General features: G+C 37.6%; 1 protein-coding gene across 15 annotated transcripts in view; it reads left to right on the top strand.

Moving 5' to 3' along the window:
• Window positions 1-8352: 8352 nt before the first annotated feature.
• tenm4 (teneurin transmembrane protein 4) overlaps window positions 8353-22827 on the top strand; it is a 145748-nt gene continuing 131273 nt past the window's right edge. For 5 of the 15 annotated variants that reach the window (XM_040037460.1, XM_040037456.1, XM_040037455.1 and 2 more), the window contains exon 1: window positions 8354-9005. The gene's annotated coding sequence lies outside the window, so the exon portion shown is untranslated. The other 10 variants (XM_040037452.1, XM_040037450.1, XM_040037449.1 and 7 more) reach the window with 5 other exon arrangements.

Here is a 22827-nt window from a genome sequence, read left to right as displayed (position 1 = left end):
CTTAGAAGTCTTACACGATCTGCTAACATCTCAGATGATAATGAGCCACTTAACAAAGGACAGAGGCTCTTAATGGATAGTTTTGGTTGGAATTCAAGAATTTGCTGACAGTTGTGACAATTAGCAATGACCCCTCACAGTTTGGAAGAAGAAAGTTATAAAAGGGAGCAGGTTGCAGTGATAAAATTATACTCACAATCTGCTACACACTCACACATGCCAAATTGTGTGGTTTTGGGGTTGTTGTTTTTTGGGGGGGGGAGGATACTGCATATTTATAGTAACACAGGCAGAAAAGGTCACTGACTGCAGTTACTAGGACCATTTGTAAAACAGATTAACTAGCAAACACAAGTGCAAAAACAGTAAATGTAATTTTTTTTTTAAAACAACTCAAATATAGCTAAAAGCTTCCTTGTAACACTATGATATTAGTATTGACATTTAATTTTCGTTAGTACAAGCTGAATAGCACAAACTTTGCAAAAGGTATTTCAAAGAATTAAAGCAAAGGCAGAAGACACATTGAGGCTCATATGAATTTCATGGGATATTTTCTAGCTGAATGCTTTATGAGAATAACTGAGCCTGCCAGATATAGACTGGCTCTAAGAAGCTATGTTCAGGCTGTTCTAGTCAAGAATATAATAACGTACCTGTGTGTGTAAAGCTCAAATACAAAATTGGCATGTTAAAAATTCGAAAACAAAAGGAAGAAATGACACAGTGCAATCCGTAAAAAGCTTAGTTGAATAAATGTTAACCACTTTAAACTAAAGAAATGAAAACCAATACATTAAAAGCACAGTGAAATGTTCTCATAAAGGAGTTAAACACAGTAAAAGCAATAACATGGAAAAAAAAATCAAGTTCATTTAAACATTAAAAAGCAATAAACTACATATAGAGTTTGTAGATAAAATAGCAGTGTTTGAATCTATTGATTCCAGCTAGTGGAAGTCAAAGCCAGCTATTTAATGATAGAAAGTGAAACTTTTGATAAAAGAGATGGGGATAATCGGATTGCATGCATTTAGCTTAGTTATATAGCTGTTTTTGGTGAGATGCTATATGTAGATTTCTGCCTTAGAACTCAAAATTGACAATGATCAAGGGTTTTCTTTTTTTCTTTTTCTTTTTTTCACAATTGAGGGATTAATAATCCTTTAGGTGTAAAGTGCAAAGCTTGGTTTGTTGAGTTTAGTGTTTTGTGATGTTTACTGATGCGGTGTTGAATACCCCGTGGTTATTGAAAATATGCTTTTGGATTTAGAAGCAAAAAGCAGTCAGTGAAATCGTCTACAAGGTCTTGGAGTAATGTTTGAAACATGTTGCTACATGGTTTGGTTATACTGACATAGTTTTTCCAAATGTTTGGATCACAAACCTGAAATTTGCAACTGATCTGTGGCCTTGGTGGATTATAAAATATAATCTGGAGAGTTCAACTATAAACAGATGCATGATTTTTTATGATGAATGCTGAATATTTAGAGCAAAGTTATTTCAAACTAAAGCATTTCAGTATAATTACGTTATTTTGTCGCATGTACTTAAAAAGAATTTTATAATAGAAAATACTTACACTTATCTTCAAGTATAAGCAAAAAATCATGCAGTGCATTGCAAAGTGCTTACATGCAAATGTATGCTACTTAGTTGCATTACAGAAATATGAAAACAAGGGCAAATTATCATTGGTGGGTGATCAAAATTGAAATAAAAATGTCATAACATTAAACAATTATGATAACAGGTATTATTATGTTATGATTAGAAAAAAAACAGGGTTGCTATTCAAGTATCTAGTACGACTCATGTCTTATATCAGCACTGTATTTTTAGAATGCATCTGTTCTTATAATGCATACCGTGTCTGCGATCTGAGGCATCATAACCCATATGTCGGGCTGTGACTCAAATCAACCCCTGTAAAAGTAATGATGGGCTGTTCGTGACACGCATGAACACTCTGTTTTGCGCCACACTCATTTACAAGTGAGCAGCTCAGCTCGCCTCTGTGCCAGTCATAACTCAGCCATTTTGTGAGGGACAGTGCGGTGGATGAGGTCACACCGCAGCCGCTGCTCGCTGGCTGATAATAGCTGACATCTCTGAGTGGACTCCAGAGTGGGATCCACGCAAAACATGCTGATTACAATCGTATTCAGACCATACACCGTGATCTGATCAAGAGCCTCTTCTCTGCATCTGAAAGAGGCGGCACTCTGCTTGGAGATTGTCTCCTTCAATTGTTTTGATCAATTGCAGATGACTCAACAAGGCTCCAGTTTTCTTCAACAATTGAAGGAAATTGGATAACCGAAAAAAATAAAAAATATTGCTCCGCTACTTATGGTTTATGACGACATTTGTCTGTGTTCACCCTTGTATGAGATGTGTGTAATATATTGCAACGTAAGCCTACTTTATAATTCATCAGCTGCGCAGCATCCAACACATGTGCATGCATTAGGGCATCAGCTGCCAACACTTTCCAAATAGCTTGTCTCTGAAGGTGTCTGTGGTGACATGTTGCAACTATTTTATGCTTAGGATCACATATTAATAACTGTAGAGGCGAGCTAGCTTAGGCAATGACTTAATGCACTGCTGAATTGGTAAATTGACCCTAGACCCTGACACCACACTTCAGCTCATACTGAGACAGCAGTCAGGGCACTGAGCTTCAGCTTGATTTTGACAGACATGCAGTCGTTATCGCTGTTGGTCACCACCAATCATATGCCTCCATGGAATAGAGGGTCAGGACACCAGGATGACACAGTTTCAAGGTCAAAACTTGCCTTTCTTGCATTTCTGTTTCACATGAATAAGCCAGCTAGTGTGCTGATCGCATCAAACATACTGTGACAACAGGAGACATAAGGTGAAATATTCTGCAGCTTTAAACATAAATAAATGCGATAAAAGTGCTTCAGTTAGAATAGTGTGTCCAACGGCAATGACTCCTTGACACTTAAGGGTTTTGGGGTATGTCACAACCCACGTAACTGTGTGATGCAGCTGAGAACTTCCCACTAAAATAACAATTTGCCGCCTCATATCATTCAGCTGCTACTTCTTAATTTAGTATTACCTCTAATTACAGAGCTCCGTCACATTCAACTTGACATGGATACCCTGTGGGAAAACATAACTGACAGCTGAAAATATGTAGGAAGGTTCAGTCGTGTAATGCTTTTCGTGGACACATCTTAAATATGTTTAATGTTGGGCGTTCTAAAATTCTCACGTTAACGGCACTGAAATTACAGAAAACAACTCAGACCCATGTATACTGCATAATGCAAATCATGACTAAATATATTTGTGTATGAAGGGCAAAGCTAAAGCACATAAATGTGCTCTCAATTATTAAAGATTGAAGTAGGAAAAATTGATAATTTGGTTTGTGTCTTCAATCAAAAAGCTGCCAAATGCTTCCTGAGGGTGAAAGCAAACGATCAGTAACAGCTAAAGTCACAACTGTTGTCTTGATTTTTCGTTAGTTTCTTATTTTTTCTTTCACCTCTATGACCATTACTGACTCTAGACCCTCTGAGGAACAGTCAGATTTCAAATGATTGCCAGCTTTTCCCTGTTGCCATGTCCTCAAGACTTTCGCACAACCATTTCACATTATTGGCATTCACTGCAGTGATCTTCTCATCTGCATGGTGGCAGCCCTACTGCCAGCACAAGGACAAGAAATTGGACCTCAGTAGGGAGCTAAATGTGCCTTCAATCTCAACAATCCTTTTAATCTTTCATCAATCATGTGGAAGCAGTTCAGAGCCCTGATCCTATTACAATTTGAGGGAAATAGCTTCGAACTGACAAGCATGAGAACTGCAGTGAAAGTTTGCCGCACGAGAAAGTTGTGATTGAAGCTGGGTTTGGCTCGGTAATTTGACGACAAAATCCTCAAACTGGTTTGCTAAAATTGAAAGCAAACAAACTGGGAGTGGTAATTCGCTTGATGTCAACAAAGTGATCTTGAAAGACCATCAAAAAAGGGAAAAGGTTCTAAAAATTGTTTTCTTTACTCGCTCTGAAAGTGGCAATCACAATGCAATAAGGACTATTGAAATGCAAGCCTGAAACATGGTTTGAATTTAGAAAGTCTGCGGGCCACGTTGCTCTTAAGTGGCCAATTTAGGAATAAAACTAAAGAATAACGACAGGTTCATCACACTCTAAAGTTGCTCTGATGGTAATTTAGAAAACATTTTAGGTCCAAATGTGCACCCAAATCAAGACCAGTGAACTGGAAAAGTGATTTAGAGTAAATAACTGTGTTCTTACACAGAGATGGTGTTGCTATATTGCAGTAAATTCCAACTCACATACTTGTTGCCCCAGGTTTGTATAGCAGAACGTAACTCAGAAACGTAACTGTATATATATATATATATATATATATATATATATATATATATATATATATATATATATATATATATAATATATAACCTTACCAAGTCAATCAGTGCTATAAAATCCAAATCTAATTAGTATTAAGTGGTTGCAACAACAAAACATTTTGTATATCTTCCTAATAAGCTTAAATAGTAAGCAGTCACACACTGATGCTACTTTTAGTACATCACAACTTGAAAAGTGAAGGAAGCCGAGATTTTTGATTGTGATACAAAAAGAAATGTAGGAACAGATTTTACCATCCTCTCTTTTTCATAATATATGAAAACTCTTTTTACTGAATTTTAAAAACTGAATGTTGGATTATCTGTGCAGCTGTTGTGTTTTAGTGCCATCATTACATGTGTGCAAGTGACATCTTTATAGTACTAATATTGTACAGTAGCTTTCTTTCCTATAAACTGTAAGAGTTGTCTGTGAAGGGTTCAGGAATCAGAGCTGGGAGTTTGTGCCATTACGTTTTTGTATTTGATTGCTTATTTTCCAGCCCGACAAGAGGGCATATCACCCTGTAATATGAAAAACAAAGTAATCCCACAATTTTTCTACCTATTTTCTAAATTATAATAATTATTTTATAATAATGAGCTTTATGCTTTGAACCAAAGTATGTCAGATTGTTCAGTTTTGTTTTCCCTGACTTTTACCAAAATAAAAAGGTTCATTGAACAACTGATGATCAAAAAATAATTTTTAAAGGGAGTTTTGACTGGTAATGGGTGGCATTGGGGGCATCGCTTCAAAGTCAGAGTTTATTGTCTAGTGTTTTTTGTAGTATGTTTGTGTGACACTGATGCCCTGTGAGTCTGAATGTAAAAGAGACACGTTTATGGGTAATTTGGGGTTGGCTGAAAATGCCGTAAGTCTGTTAATTGCTAACTTTTTCTACGGTTGCACTAAAGCTTCTGAATATTAAAATTAGAACTAATTTATACCTGATTGTTGACACTGAGGATTTAGAAAGATGGCTAAAGCATTCAAGTTCAGAGAAGTTTAGGTTATGACTATATGCTGCCTCATATTCTCCTCAAAAGAGAATAAAACCAAATTAGCTCAACAGAGGGCCACTGTTTTAGTGCAAAGTATTTACTAATTAGTCACTTGCTGTGAGTGTAAATAAAATGAAATGATTGAATCTAAACAGCCTTCCACCACATTGACTGTGATGGAAGCCTTGTCTTTACAAACCACTGTTTTCATTTAGCTTTGTTGGGTTTTTTTTTTATATAGAAAAAGGGCTTTGGTCCAATTAAAAGGATTTCTTGAATATTTTGTGATTTATTTTTTCTGCTGTGACTGATAAGATGCTTTATAACAGCATTACAGCATGCAAGAATAGTAGAGAACCGCACATACCACGTGGGCTGTGTTTTCTAATGATTCCCCTTTGTTCATTAGAAGAAAAGTAGGAAAGTAAGAGGACAGCATAGCCCAACATTCCCTAATTAGGAGTTTTATGGGGCATATAATTTGAGTCACAGCACTGAGCCTTAATTCAAAAGCTAACATATTTTTCTCTTTGATATTATAAGAATGCACTGCTGGAGACTTAACATTCACAAGCTTATATGACAACCAAGTGATCAGCAAAGGGACTGAAATCAGTTGTTGTGCAATTGATTAATAACAGCGCCAAATGCTATATGGTTTTAAACAGTCCAGAATTTCTGTTGTTAAAAGAGATCAACTGAGTTATTGATCTCATATTTCACAAGCCCACTATCTAATGGCAGCAATGAGATATGGATTTTTCCATAAGATATTTATTTATTTATTTACCGCATTCTGTCTCCAACCACATGCGCAGCATGTTCTAATTATAACACTGATTATGAGAGTCGACAGCCATTAACATTCACGTTACATGACTGTCACTCCTCTGAACAGGTATTGCTATCTCCATCTGTAGTTAAGATAAGATAAGCTGCATAGCTGTGATAATAAATTCTTCATTGCAAAGGAATATATTCTCTGTTTTGTATAAATGTGAATTTTATTTCACAAGAACCAGTCTAGTATGTTAGATATGTACATTTAATTTATCTTAGTCTAAAGAAAATTGCATTTTCACATGATCAGTTGTATTCTGTATCCTATATTTTTTATTTGTGTTATTTTTATTTATGCATGTAAGCATTTATTTATTTGCTGCTGGTGTAACCCAGTTTTGCCAAAGATCATTAGTCATGTGTTTGATGCATATATTAGTCATATCACAGTGAATGCTCACATTCCACGTGAAAGTTTAAAGTATTGCAGTCAGCATATGTGCAAGTAATTCTACTGAGCTAAAAGATCTGGCTTCACACCGCTCCAATCACTTGAGACAATTTTTCATCTTCTTAGAGCTGTGGTTTTCAAGAACAGCTAATCAGAAGCAAGTGTGCATAAAGGGGGAGGGGCTAAAGCAGCTATTTTCAGGCAAAGTTGTTAACAAACAGTTGTTTAAAAATCAAGCAGTTAAAAGCAATATAGTCACATGTCTGGCAATGTGGCACATGTAAGTGTGGTACTGGGTATCTTTTAGCTCAGATTTTGGTCTCCACCAACTCCTGGTAGAGATACTTCCTCTTTATTTACTCTACCAAATCTCTGTTAAGATCATCACTTCACTGATCTGCCTGCCTGTTGTTACGAGCGTGTCTTGTCCATTTGATTTTTAAAAAGTTTGTTTCCCATGAATTTTATGTTACAAAAGCAATGAGCATTAACCAAAACAAACATAGTATATCATGAAGGTCAAATCATGGAGCTCGAACAACATGGATTTGGTGTCTGATGTATACAGTGTGCCATCAATTTTGTGTGACGGTTGAGTAAAGGCTACCACTGTGAGCCGTCAGTTTCTTTTTTTACACATGGAGCGGCATGAAAATCAATGTAATGACCACTGAATTACAGCCTATCGCATGCAAACATGAGCCTGAATGCAGCATCTCAAACTGAAACTGGCCCTTTTCCTCCTGTTGCCTGGGTCAACGGCAAATCTCACATTCCCACAATGACACAAACCACAATACCAGGCTGGTCTTCAGTTTTACATTTGAAAGCATATTTAACTTTTCACTCATCCATTCACAGCCCATGAGCAGTAAGACTCTGAGCCTGGCCAAGATTAGCTTTTGGCAGACAATGCAGTGAATTAAAGGCCACACATGGCCCCTCTCTTGTTCTCTGGGTGACCAAACACACTTCCAGGGCCAGGAACTCTTGACCAGTCTTTTTAACCAAGGAGGAGAAACTAGGAATTTGAGATAAGTATGGGGCAGCGGATTTAGGATCAGAACCTGGCCAGACAAAAGTTTTGTCGGATGAAACAAGACAGATGGTCTCCTCGTTAACCTACCAAACTCTAGTGTCAGCGGTTTCAGCACAGGTTGAGGAAAACACCCTCATTCTCAAATGTTGCAATATTGAGCTGTACAACTTTATTAGTACATTTTAGGTTGCATTTACTAATGAAAGCCTATTTTAAACATCGTAGTTTTGACTTTATTGGAAACAATTCAGCTTTATCATATCAGCAGCAATTGCGACTTAACAAAAAATCTACCATTTACCTTTAAATCTCAACTTAATGTTTCTTTATTCCCATTCCATTGATTTTATAAGTAGTAGGCAAGGTTATTTAATGTTTCATAGACTATATTTGTAATGGTTAAGTATCTCCCTCCAAAATAAAACACTACAAATGGACATTTTGAGTAACAGTAACTGGCACCCTGCACACATATGGAAGGACGCACTTGCAGTGTGCAACACTAATTCTGGTTGATTATGACCTTTACAATTATTAAAAACGATGCGCTTTGACCAAAACTTAATAGGAGGACATCAGTCACGTCTAACTTATTAAGTCCCAATTATGTTTTGGAAGTCTCTGCTCCTTTAAAATTGTTATCTATCGAGTATGTTTCTTAGGTTTTCCGTGTCTGGTGGAGAATAGGATGAAACACAATGTGTTGAATGTAAATATCATTAGGGCAACACTCCCCCCCCCCCTGTAGGGTTATTACTAGAGCGATTTTCCGCGGAGAAAAACGGGCAGATATAGCGGCAGTAGCCCATACCGAAGGGGGCGACCACGCACAGTCGCTCGCTCATCTATTCTCCAAACTCGTAATTGTAAATCGTGAGGGACCACGCAGCTTGCCATTCCCCAGCACGTCGGCTGGCGTGTCACCTTATCTCCCACTCTGTGTTCGGGGACTGTTTAACATATTTCTCCCTAAGGATTTTGAAGGCGTTCAATTAGGGCTGTGCATGTAAATGGGCATCTTGGACGGCTGCCTTTCTCGTCCATGTGTGCTGCTTCTCTGAGAGCACTGTAAGCAGCTGCAGCAACAGCAGCGGCACCTTGGAAGAGCAGGAGGAGGAGGATTTCTTTCAGCCGTACCGTGTCGTGCACAGTGGAAATACTCCGGTTACTATCAAAACGAAAGGGAGGGAAGAAGAAGACGGCGGCGAAGTAGAAGCATAAGAGCTTTTGGGGGAGCAATCCAGACTGAAATAGTGAATTGTCAACGGGACAGGCCTGCTTCGTTGGATGTGTCTTCAGAATGGTAAGGTTTATTTTACTGATTTTTGTGTGTGTGCCTGTGTTGCAGAAAACAGGGTCAGCGGCACACAAACATCATGCAGCAGCGGAGCAAAAACGGACAACTAACGCACGGAGCCGCGATCACTTCCACTACAGACGTGTGTTGTTTTTGAACGTAGCGTTTGATTGTGCTGGCTCTTTGTAAATCTGCCCGTTTTGCTTTGCACGTTAAGAAGAGCGAGCGAGAGATTAACGGGGGCTTCGTGAGCGGTGCAGCACGGTAGGTTTACCTGCTCCTCGGTTTTAGCAGCCCAAAGGGTTTGCAGACCGCCTTAACATCGCGCTGTGTAGATCTGACATCGAGCAAAAGGATCAAAAAGTCCATACTTGCTTTTCCTGGCAGGCTGAGGATTAGGAATGGCTGCAGCGTGTCCTAAATGATGTGAGGTAGGCACATAAATAAGGATGTGGAAGGACTGAATTTAGGTAGATGAAAATACTGTGATGTATGACTGTAAGCCTAACCTTGTGTTGTACAGTGACTGCCTCTAAGAGTAGGCTGCGACATTACATTATGTTACAAGTCATTTATTTATTTATTTATTTGTTGTGAAAATCATGGGGCAAATGAATGGGTTTGAAGTGTCTGGGACCCCCCCCCCCCCCCCACACACACACACACCTTGTCTTTTTTAAAATACAGGTGGGTCCATATTCAACTTTGCAGGAGCCTTATAGTGGAGTAGCAGTACCAGCCTAGTGAATTGTGTCGGCAGCTTTTAAATGAAGCATGAAGCAAGGCCCAGGGAATACTGCATAGCTGATTTGCTGCAGCATAATAATAGTAATAATATTAATAACTAATAATATTAATACAGGGCGCACTTTGGTCTTTATAGACACACACACACACACACACACACACACACACACACACACACACACACACACACACACACATAGATATGTGTGTGTGTCACAATATAACTGTAACACAACATCACTGTAAATTTAATACTGTTTCACTCTGACTTCTTATAAAATCTTTTTAAGTTTCCAAAGTCGAGCCCTCCAAGCTGGGTTATCACACAGGGTCACAATCGAACCAACTGATTTAACTAAGGTGAATAAATAAATCCCCTTATTTAAATTAATGCAGCATACAAACATTTGCGAGTGAAGGGCACTCAGACTCGGCAAGTTGTGAGGCTAACACACACACCCACACTTCTGAGAATAGTATGCTGCTCGTAGATTTTTGGCCTCGTGCTACATCACGGTGATAGATTTTGTCGAGTTGCTAATGATGTCTAACTAGAAATAAAGTCATACCAAAGAATTGTGTAAAAAAAAAAAAAAAAAGTAACACAAAACATAAACTGATATCAAACAGATTAGAATGCATTTGTCATGCATTTGAATAATCAACAATTTGCCACTCTTAAAGTCACATAGTCTGATAAGTAGTAGTTGGTTCTAAAAAGTGAAGTTTCCCTGTCAGAGGGAACATTTTTAAGAATGTTTATAAACTGAGAAAAGGTACTGCAGTGTTTCTTGTCTCTGCTGATAGTCTAGCTTTTCTCAAGACTTGCTTTAGTCAACCAGAACATTAAGAAACTACTCTGTGTACGTGGCGAGATTACACAGAACAGAACTCACAAGTGACATTGGTAGTAGCGGGATGAGTGACCTCTGATATGAGAGGTTAAAGCCAGGGGAATCCAGGGGCCCTCTGTCCTCTATGGCAAGTGTTTGGAGTGAACATCAAATGAGAAGTCTGAAGTTGTTAGGTCCCGTCGAGGTTAACCTTTGTAGAACAGGGCTGCATTCTCTCAGTTGTCTTTGTCGTGCTGATGAGCTCTGAGAAGCAGTCTCAGCACTAGTTCTCTGCATGATAAGAGGGGGAACAGCCCTCCCTTTGTGGTCACAAATGAAAAATCTGTTGCATGTCTTTTTGCCTTAGTTGTCATTTTATTGTGAACTGAATGCGCAGCTATTCTCCAAGGGACAGATGGCTGAAAGAAAGATGACATCAAAGTTGTGGTTGGACCTTGTTATATTCTTTAACCGATTGTTATGTTTGAACTAATGTTGGCAGTGTTCGGGGGCAGAAGGATGACAGAGAGGAAACAATGAAATGGTTCATTCCCCATGGAGTTTTCCAGGGGGGATGTTGTGTATTTCAAGTAATAATTGTTGTAGGAACTGTACCATCATCTAGGGAGCAAAAATGATAGCACGTTTGGGTGAAGAGTACGTTCTCTTTGATCAGTGGGAAGAGCACGACGATAGGCAGGAAGTGACATCCATTTAAATGATGGATCCATTATTTAAATGGACAGGAATACAGCACTTACCTGTTTTGCTCGACTAAAAACCTTAAATTGATCAGGGTGTCAATTAAGTCAAAACTACTATCTGTGATATTTTCCTTGTATACTATCTCTTAGTTTTTTCTGCTAATTTATACAGTGTGTGATCCACATGCTTTTTCATCTTAGAAGCTCTGAGTGCAACAAAGGCAGAGGTGAATTATCTAGTGTGGAGCATTATGTTTAGTTGAAGCTGCAGTCTGTCATGCTGTGATTTATCACATATAGAGCTAATGGCTAGCTGTCACGATTACACGACATGAAAGCTAAGCAATACGTGCACACTTTTCTCACTCAAGCGTGCCCACACAGACGCACACGCGCACAAACACCTCTTTTTTTTTTTTTCTAATGTTGACACGCCAGCTCCAGACTTTGCGTGACAAGTCGAGGACACTGTAAAAATCAAAAGCATGTGGTGCTACCGAATGACCAGCTAATCAAGCATAGCAGTTCTTTCTGGAAAATCAGACTTCCTCCTTAGTACTACTAATAACACTAGATCAGATCTTTTCTGAATTTTATGCTGAATCATTCTAATTGGACGTGCACGAAACTGAAGTAAAAGAGCAGGGACTTGTCAACCTGACTTTAAAAATAGAACTGTTTTTTTTTCGAGGCAGTCTGTTTTAGTGCTTTTAGAAAGCTTCATGGGGTTTGTTGTGAGTTGGTAAATCAACAAAAATGTGAAGTGACAAGTGCCTGAAAAAACTGAAAAAGCTAAGGACTTTTTAAACAACTAAAGAGGCTGAAAATTGCAATGCAGAGCAGTTCCCAGTTGAATTCACCTTGGTGGTTTCGGTTCCTTGAAAAAACATACCTCAAGAAGTTAACTTTGATGCTGTATTGCTGCTGTGCCGCCTGCACTGGGGCCCATTTCACTAGGTAAACAAAGAGAAATCCAAAAGTCCCAGATAAAAAAAAGAAAAAAGAGAGAGGTTCTTTTTTAATTTAATATTATTCTCTTACAGATTTATTAATGAAGGGAAATATGAACAAACAAACATTTGATCTCACGTCAGGTGTGCTGAAATCCTTTGTTTGTTTGAATGTGTGTTGCAGTTTATGGCATCATTTAAAAAAAGAAGTGGAATCTTACACCTGTATGGGGCTTTGAAAGTCAGAATCACTCAAAGTATTCGAGGAGTGAGATTGAGGGTGAAATTATGCACTTGAGCCCCCGGACACAGGATAGTATTTCTCCTCTTGGGAACACGGCAACAGACTCCCCTTTGTGTCCGACATTTCATAGTATGCGTGTAGCAATTTTTTAAGATGACTCTCGCTGCTGCAGAAGCTAATGACAACTTGCAGGTGTTGTACTGATTATCCTTACAAATTCTACTTTGATATATGCTTGTCTGCTCAGTGGCACAACAGAGCACTAGCCTGTTTTTCTTACGCTATACTACGTTATCCTCCCATATCTGATTTCATTTTAGATAGAAAAGAAGAAAAATCAAAGTAAAGTGGTTAGTTGAACTAAGGGCACATTTATAGTGATAGCCATAGTTCATGCATTAATCATCTTTTATGGCTTAAAACCAGCCGTTCTGTTGCGCAGAGACTATTTTGTATATTTTTTAAGTGAAATTTCTTACCAGTTGCTGTTATTTTATGTGTTGCTCTTGGATATAACATTATTGTCTATGCCACTGATTTGATTTGAAAAGATTTGAAAAAAATAGACTTTGTTAAAGAAATGTAACATCATTGGCAGCGGCTGTTTCTTTCTTGCCACTGGCTACTTGTTGGTCTGTTTCCTGCTTCTGCAAATGACATGTTCAGATCACCAGTTCGTGTACAGTAAACACCTTGGGCAGGCTCATGATTATAACCACAGGGTGTCTGAATGTAATAGCTAAAGTCATTAACTTAGCACCAGAGTATATCCTTTTATTTTAATTAGAGACAAATCAAAGGAAGGTTGAACGAGACCTCTCCTTCAAACTTAAACTACACCCTGAATAAATAATAGCTGCCAAAAATCAACATTCTCCTTTTTAATTGCATTAGATGCTTATAAAAGAAGTGTCAGAATTTCAGCTCTCTCACGAAGCACAAATTAAAATTTCAAACGTTTACTTTAGGCCAGAATTACAGAGAGCTAAAGCGAACAAACAAAAAAGAAATAGATAAAACAAAACTGCAGCTGTGTTCTCAAAAAAATGTAAAATTATTTTACATCTATTGAGAATATTTGAATCAGTTCCAGTGGTCATTTTTTGCAATTTTATAGATATCAGCTGCCTTTTCTACTCTCTCGTATCAAAAACCTTACATAACGCCTGTCTCCTATTGTTCACTCACAGTTTCACTTCTACTTTAGGTTACAGGTAATGGCTTTGTTTGTAACCCCAAACTGTCGCAGCACAGGGCCGCCCCTTCCTGAGCCTGGTTCTGCCGGAGGTTTCTTCCTCTTAAAAGGGAGTTTTTCCTTCCCACTGTTGCCAAAGTGCTTGCTCATAGGGGGTCATATGATTGTTGTGTTTTTCTCTGTATGCATTATTGTAGGGTCTGCCTTACAAAATAAAGCACCTTGAGGTGACTGTTGTTGTGATTCGGCATTGTATAAATAAATAAATTGTATTGAATTGAATTGAACATGTGTGCATACAACATACAACCAGATTTTGTAAGTCACCACAGTGCCTCAACTACTTGTATTCTGTCATTTTATAACCTTTTCTTGTGTTTATCTAAAAATGCAGATGTAATACTGTGGCAGTTTCTGCCTATGGATAGAAAATAGTATTAAATATTTTTTATTTATCAATATATTCTATTAGAATAAATATTATCTTGACAACACTTCATTGCTTAAAAAAAATTGTAAATGCTATTAGAAACTTAGTTCTAGAGTAATTCCAATTATTAGTACTGCCCAGGATTTAGAAGTTAGAACTTTGAAATACATAAATCTCGAACATCTTAGTCTGCTTTGTTATCCTATTTTCTTTTTCACAAATTAGAGGGAAGCAAGCATAAGCATGGCTTAAACTGACAGGATCTCATTCCCACATTTAAATATGGTTCTGGACAAGTAATGGGACGAATGACCATCTCAGTAGGGTCATTAGATCTGATGGTTGCCTTGCATGGTTGTTAACAGCCAAATAATATGAGGCCATTTTAGAGGACCAGGTGCACTTAGTGCAAACACTGTTCTCTGAGCTTATCTCCATATTCTCAGATGATAATGCCCCCAGCGCATTCGGCAGCTTCTTGAACGCCAGGATATAGTCAGGTAGTTTCATGATAATTTCTCACTTGTCCTTTTTTAAGAATGTCAAATTTAACAGTTAAAGAAAGGTTGTTGGTGCTCGCAGGATCTTTGCCAGTTAACAGTTGCAAAATGTGGTTGTACCAAAAATATGCTGTCATTTTAAACAGTTCATCTTTATATTTATATTATTATTATTTATAGTTGTATTGTTCAGCACTTTGGTCTACCAGGTGTGTTTTTAAAGTGCTATATAAATAAATGATGATGATGATGATGATGATTTCACTGTTATTTAAATACAGCTAAATCACAACAACAGTTGCCTTCAACTACTTTATACTATAAGGTAAAGACATTACAGTATCACAGAGAAAAAAACCCAAAAATCATTCGATCCCCTATGAGCAGGCTTGTGCAACAATAGCAAGGAAAAACTATCTTTTAATAGGAAGAAAGTTAGGCTCAGGCAGGGGCAGGCATTTGCCTTGACCTGTTTTGGGTGTGGGGAAAGAGAAGAGAAAAAGGAGACGGGACAAATACACATACAGATTTTTTTTCCTATTAACCATCAACGTCTTTTCCAGGAAGATAGCGGTCAAAACTGCAATTAATTAAAAAAAATAAATAATTTTTTTTTCTTGACTAGAATTGCAGTATAATCTAATAGAAATATAGAGTTAGATCACACATGAGGCAAAAATCTGAATTCTAACATGCTTGGATTTTTTCACGAAAGCATTCAATTACTCACTTGTACCCAATACAATGCTAGTTTGTGCCTTGCATGTTATATTATTCTAATCCACGGGTTCCCCTGAGTTTTTACTCTTGAAGTTGATATGAGTACATTTATTTTGACTAATTATGTTAGGCTAAATGATTCATTGCTGTATGTCAACAAGGTTAACCATGACTTGAAGTACTACAGCTGGTATAGCCTACATTTGTCTTCAAGCAGGAATTGGGAAATAAATTCCCCTGGGTCTCTTGTCACCCAAAGCGTATGCAGAGCTGCATGTCCACAGCTCAGCTGTTTCCTTGAAGGTTTAGATGCACTACATAAACCAAAACCAAATCTTGGTAAGGCTCACTAGATAATAATCACTCTATTGAGACCAGTGAAATAGCTTTGGTTTTAAGTTGAATTTCCTCAAATATTTGAAAAAAATATATTAAAGCAAATGCAAAACAAAATGGACCATTGAGGCAGCAAATTAAGCAAACTGAGATGGTCCACAGCCTAAAATGTGTCATAAATTGAATGTCAAAGTGGAAATTATCAAGCAGTTTGGTCTAAAAGAGCAGATTTGACATCCCTGGCCTTCCAAACCTTTGTTTGATTGCCCATCATGCACTAAAAAAAAACTACACTGATGGAGAAAAATTGAGGCTGACCATTTCAAACTGCTCTCAACTACTGCTCACAGACTTACTCTGCCCAACTGTCGGGTCAATGTGTTTTACACCACTTGAGTTAAATGCAGTGCAGCAATTTGCCCCACTCACATTGTTGCGTGTATATGCTGTGGCCTGCTACAGCTATGGACAGTAGATGAAAAAGCTAGTAATGTGATGACTGAACCTCAGCTCATGTTGAGCTTGAGAAAGTGACAGGAATTACATGATGTCCTTGCAGTGTTTGAAAGTCGCATTATGAGGGTGATTTAGCTGGCAGGCGTCACGTTCCTTGCATCTATCACACTAACAAAGTGGCATCTTATATTTTCTGTGTCTTCGAATCCTCCCATCAGAACAGCGTCCCTTGTGGCATTTCATCATGACCAGGATAATCTTATGCAAGATAGTGAAACAGCAGTTAATTTGCAGGTAATTAAACCCTAGTGATTTGCAGTTGAAAAAGCAGCATATACAATAAGAAGTCAATATGGCTATATAATGTTATGAATAATAATAGGGCCACAGCAATGCCAGTGTCGTACTTTTATTTGAATCACTGCACGGATTTATAGGGGGTGCTGACACAGAGCTCTGAAAATCGAAAAATGAGTTCATGTCCTTACTGTATTAGTTTGGTTTTTCAGAAGCGCCATCCACCCAAGTCCAAACACCCTTTGCTTTGTGTAACTGTCCCAGGCTCATGTTACATGGTGCAAGAAAGAACAGCATTGCTGAAGGCAAAGATGTGATGCCAGTTTATTAAAGTAACCACCCTGTCTCCTCTTCTAAAAATTACTATGCCATCCAATGAAACTCAATTCTCAGACACATTTTGAGGGAAGCATATTTTGTCTAAGCCTTAGTACCTTTCTAATACAAATAAATCTCATCTTTAAAGAACTTAAAACATTTACATTTTGACAGTAGTCTGCGTGAGGAGTGGTTCAGTAATAACCTACATTAAGTTGAACTCTCATGTTGGGTTGTTGGTTCTTAGTCCCTTTTTTAAGTTTAGGCTAGAATTAGTCATCAAAACCACGTGTTTAGGTCAACAAAAAGATAATGGTTTTGGTTAAAATAGACTTTTTCACAGCATCAACTTTTTTTGGAAGCTTCTCCTCCATTTTCTAGGTTTCCAGGGTTACATGTCCCGCTCATCTAATGTAGGTGTAAGATTAGGTAAGCAAGAACATCAATTGCACTGATATGTTGATTACACGCATATTTATGAAATGTCTCAAACCATACATTTCGTGAGAATTGAAGCGCAAGTGAGAAGACAGTTTAATGTATGGGAATAACCTGCTGTGACAGGTGGTAGCAGGCCTTGTTACTACCCTGATTTGAAAATTGGAGACTGTAGATTGTGTCTGGTCTGGAACAAACATAGCTGTTATTTAGTCAATGCTCAGCAGAGACTGTTTTTACCAAACTGTAGTGCCTGAAAACAGATCTGAATGTTTTCTAATTTTGTAAATGTAGTAAGTATTTGAACTTTTTGTTTGTTTGAGATTAATGAAATCTACTCATGAAAGGCTGGATTACAGTGTTTAGTTGTGACAATGGTTAGCAGGTTGTTGGGCAACAAAACATACATGCCGTAGTGTAGATATACTATATTATATTATATCTTAACTTATGTTGCTTAAATTTGGCTTGAGATTGATTAAGGTCTTAGTAGGCATCGTGATTACTTGGGAGTTTAAAGTTTTACTCTGCAGTGCTACAGACTGTTTGTAAGATTTAACTTCAAAGTGCTTGACTTCCGTCCTGAATCCCTCTCTAATCTCACACTAATTTGTTGCTTTTAGTTTAAGCTATGATTGCTGTGACAGAGACATTTTTAGAGGATGTGATTTAGGACTACATGAAAGGGAAGATGCAGGACATTTAGAAGCTTATCATACTCCTGACTGATTAAGCCTTTTTTAAAGAAATTAAAAACATTTTCAGATCAGAGTGTTTTCATAAGGTTGGCATCCACTTGCTGTCAGCATCTGTTAGTACTTTGTCTTCTGAATTATATGTCCAAGACTTTATATGCTTCTAAAATGTAGAAAGCGCTAATATGAACTGTTCAATTCTTGTACTGTATGTATTTGGCTATTAGCATAGGGATTTGCATGTTTGTGTGTATGTGTGTTTGTGTTTGGCAGGGGGTCTCTTTTTACTTTAATATAGGATTATAATATTTAAGTGTCATATGGATAAGAGCCTAAAAGTATGTTAATTCAGCTCATGGATAAGAAGAGCACTGTGGGCTTTACTGCCAGCTGCTACCTGAACGCAGTTTTATTTACCTTTGTATGCCTGGGGAACGCTTACCATGGGGTAATATAGTCTGCCTGTAGCCATCAGTAGAGCTCTGGAAACATTTATTTAGGGAAAGGACTGGTGAAATTATCTTTTCATTTCTTTGAGTCTTACTAATCCAACTAATCTGATGTTGTTTCAGGAAGGAAACAATCCCCTTTGATTTTGATTTTGTCTTTGCGAGTGTCACTTGGTGTCAAGGTTCCTCTTTGTAGCTACTGAAGTTTAACTACATGGGAAGATTTTCTGTGCCATAAAGTTCTTGGTCCAAACTTCTGACTGAAAACTGGTTGAAACTCGCTGCTTATATCTGAGTCATCAAAGTCCTGTCAACAGCACTTTCTTTCATCACCCAGTCAGACATCATCGTGACATCCGTGACATAACATTATGATTGTTTGAAAAAAAAAAGAAAAAAAAGAAAAAGAACCCAGTCCCTTTTAAAATTTTCCTTCCAAACTGAATTCAGATTCCACAGATTTGCAAGTTTTTTTTAAATCAAATGGCACTAAAAGTCTTTGTTCCTTCAGAAAACTGGCATTTTTGAAACCTGCTGCATATTGCACCCACATTGGGGGGATTTCAGGGGCAGGGAAGTGTGGAAAAGAAGTTGTCAATATATTTTGCAAGTGTTAGGCAGCAAAGTGGAGTGATAGCTCTCAAGGGGGATGGCCTTAAGCTGTTATTCTATAAATATTAATAAAGCCCACTAGCCTGCCTGGAAGGAAGCTAGCAGTTTGCTCAAGTCACAGACAGGGCTTCAATGTGACAAGTTGTGAAAAGAGTGACGAGATGGCAAGGAAGTGGTAAGATGACATTTAGTGACAGGCCTCATTGTTCAAAAATGAAACGTCATCACTAAAAATGGAAGCTAAGTTTGCTGACCTGTCCCATGCAAAATTCAAATAGAGGAAAACAATACAGGTGTGAGTTTTATTTACTTTACATTAACCAACAAAATACATAAATCACTGTAAGAAGCTTTGTAAACATTGATTGACATGTGTTTATGTGATCACCTACAAGCTGCATTAGCCATTGTGATTGCAAACATATTTTCACAGTGGACTACTTGACACAAACACATGTTTTACTAATGTGACTTGTTACCCTGTGTCTGACTTATGTTCGTGAAAGTGTCTGCAATCTGGTTATTGTGTATTTTTATTGTTATAGGAGCACTTGAAACTTACAGTGGCCTGTTTATCCACATGGCTGCCTAACTGGAAGAATAGTGGAACCAACAATGTAGACAAGAATAGAAGATTTTGGCTGCTGCTGACATTGCTCTGCCAAGATGCACTTGTTGTATGCAGCAAAGACTAAGCAGCAACACAGTGCTTTGGCATGCTCGTAGATGCAAAGCATTTGCTTTGTTTGTATTTCTTTCACGAGCTACAGTAGCCTACATGCAGATGTTGTTTTATTGAGAGTTTAGAACAACAGAGGCGAAAATTAAACCATGAAAGTGATATTGATAGGCATAAAAAGGAATATAGAGGAGTATACACATATAGTGTGTTCGTGTGTGTGTTATTTAAACGGTTGTTTTCCCCCCAAGCACTTTATCCAAATGCTGTTTTGACACTGAATAATAAAATATCACTTTTACATTAATAAGAAATGTATATATATTGTGATATAATGTGTCTTTCTATTAATCAGCACATCAATTTTTCCCATACTATGGCACATCATTGTTATTGAATCAAGTGACATTGTTGTTAATGACCTTTAACTGCACCATTTCCTTTATGAATAGGACATGTTTTAATCTAAATTAAACTATTGCATATACGTACATGACTTCAATATGGCAACAGCTATGACCATTACGCAATAGCATCATTCTGCAGGCTTATGCTTAACCACAGTATTTGTGTTAATGGCGTTTCACACTAGTGAGGAGATAATTCCTGTGTGCCAAGGTGTAAATTTGAGCAGCTTTGATTTTAAGCACTTTAACATTCAAGATGAGGGTGTAATTTAGTTGACAAAAAGCTTTATTGTCAACTTATTTAATTCCTGTATGAAAATCTGGTTTTTAATATGGCTTGGCTATTATAAAATTGCTTATCTTTCTCAGTAATTATGACCTATCTGGAAGAAGTCATTTTTTATGATGCACTCAGGGTCAATATTGTATCATACAAAATCGTGTTGCACTAATTATATAAGCAATCATCAAAGTAGACTAGTAAATGAGCAAATTTGACTAGACCTGCTAGTTTGAAGTTCTTTTCAAATAATCAACCAAAGCTGTGATATTTAAGACCTCAGGGAATACTTACCTTGCCAAGTTGTCTAGGCAAGCAAATCCAAATCCTATACAGGAGCACATATAGTACTTAACATGTAGCTCTTAATACTCTACTGGAGTAGGCGTGCATAGTGATTACAGAACATACAGTAGAACCTTTACGATCTGTTTCGTACTTCAGTGTATTTGTTTTTTTATTGAGTCAAGATAAAAATGTAGATTTTTTTTGTATTGTCTTGCAAAAATATCTAATTGTACTGTATATATAGTGTATAAATAGGCCGACAGGACTCAACCCATTTACAGCACATTTGTGGAACTAAGCAGTTTGTGTACAAGTAAACTATGTTCAAACTGAATGGACATTCTGTCTTTTCTAAGAACTCTTGCAAATCCTCTATTGGCAGATGCTCATGTGGCTAGATCCACATACTGTGTCAGTCACAAAGCAACCATAATGACAGTGCAGACATTGCAATGTGATTGTTTTCATTAAAAGGGCTGCGAGCTGCTCAATTTGGTAATGCTGTTTGTCCGAAACATGTACCCTCTGTAACTACAAACAGTTTTTTTGGTGAAGTGTTTCTCTCACTTATTCTTTGTTGTATTTATTGATTTAGCAATGAATGTACTAAAATATCAATTTTGGATGCTTTTAAAAAAAGTCAGCACTCCACAATTTATCATTTTCAGCTTTACAACAAAAGCTTTGTAGTGGTTCTCCAGTGGAGGGCTTTTATTTTGAAGCCCTTATGCTTTTACAGTATTTCATGACAACTCAATCAGTAGGTTGAATTGTCATAAATCGGAACATTCGCTATTATCTGTTTAACTGGAACTGTAGGGACAAAACAAATTCAAAAGGACATTGACTCCCACGTTACTCTGGAGCAGAAGTAAATAATCAGATTATTAATTAGATAAAGATGTTGTGCCAATCTATACCCCGTGATGCTCACACAACGCGTCATGGCGTGATAGTTTTCCCAAGCCGGGATCATTATGTGACATCATGGTGGTCACCCCCTACTGTGAGGATGCAGTGTAAATAGAACTTAGTGTGGCATGCAGTGTTGTGGCTGTGAAAAAATCCCCCCAGCAACATTAAGCCTGCACATAGTCAACCTCATTGAAACTTAAGCTGCCAACTTTTGATGTGGATGAGATGATTTACATTCATGCATAGTTAGCTGGAAGCAACAGAGCTTAGAGTCAAATGTCAAACTCAAAATGCATTAGATTTATGTTACCTTTTGCCTTTTTGAAAACCATACATTTTCATTTTTATTTCATTAAAAAACTGAAATATTATTTGTCAGTTATGCTTAGAAAAAGAAAAACAATGCAAAAACACTTTCCATACTTTATTTTTACATATTCATATACAGGCGTCTATGTAAACCTGTGAAAGACTAAGTACATGCTTACTGCTTCCTGTTGTATCTGAATAAACTACAAGACTTCTGGAACGATGTCTTTTGGAAAGACAAGAGCAAAGTGGAGACGTTTGGCACCACCAAACACAGTATATCAGCACAAACACCGCATAGCAACTGTCAAACACAATGGTGGAGGAGTGATTCTTTGTGCTTTTTGCACAGCCACAGGACCTTGGCACCTTGCAGCTATCGAGTCGACCATGAACTCAAAGTATCAAAGCATTCTAGAATCAAACATGAGGGAATCTTTCCAACAGCTAAAGCTTGGCCCAAACTGGATAACGCTACAGGACGATGATCCCAAACACACCAGCAAATCGGAAAAAGAAGAGAGTCGAGGTGTGGCCCACTAAAAGTCAAGATATCAACGGCTGAAATACTGTGACAGAACCTTAAGAGAGCTGTGCTTATAATGTAATGAATGCTTGTAAACCTCAATAAGAGGTAAAGAAGAGTGGGTCAAAATTATTCCACAATGATGTGAGGCTCTGATGCAAACATAAAGGAAATGATTACTTCAAGAAATTGCTTCTAAAGGTGGTTCTACATGCGATTGAATCGCAGTGTACTTACCTTTTCAAAGTAGAGTCCTATGAAAACCTTTTTCCATTGACTGTATGTGCACACAGAGGAGTCTTGTGTAGCAGTCGTCAACATTTCTATTGTTGAAACTATTAAATAAGAAATTCACAACCACTTTACAAGGAAGATAATATTTTGTTTGGGTGACTGAACTCATTTTTCCCTCGCAGAGATCCCTGCATCATACACATACACTCCATTTGCTGTTAAGTATTTTCTTAGAGAAAAATCTGTTGCACAATAGGACTTTATGT

Source organism: Simochromis diagramma, unplaced genomic scaffold (genome assembly GCF_900408965.1).
Source record: "Simochromis diagramma unplaced genomic scaffold, fSimDia1.1 OVJJ01000463.1, whole genome shotgun sequence".
Lineage (NCBI taxonomy): Eukaryota > Metazoa > Chordata > Actinopteri > Cichliformes > Cichlidae > Simochromis > Simochromis diagramma.
The sequence above is the reverse complement of the archived record's forward strand: the minus strand, read 5'-3'. Positions and strand labels throughout refer to the sequence as shown.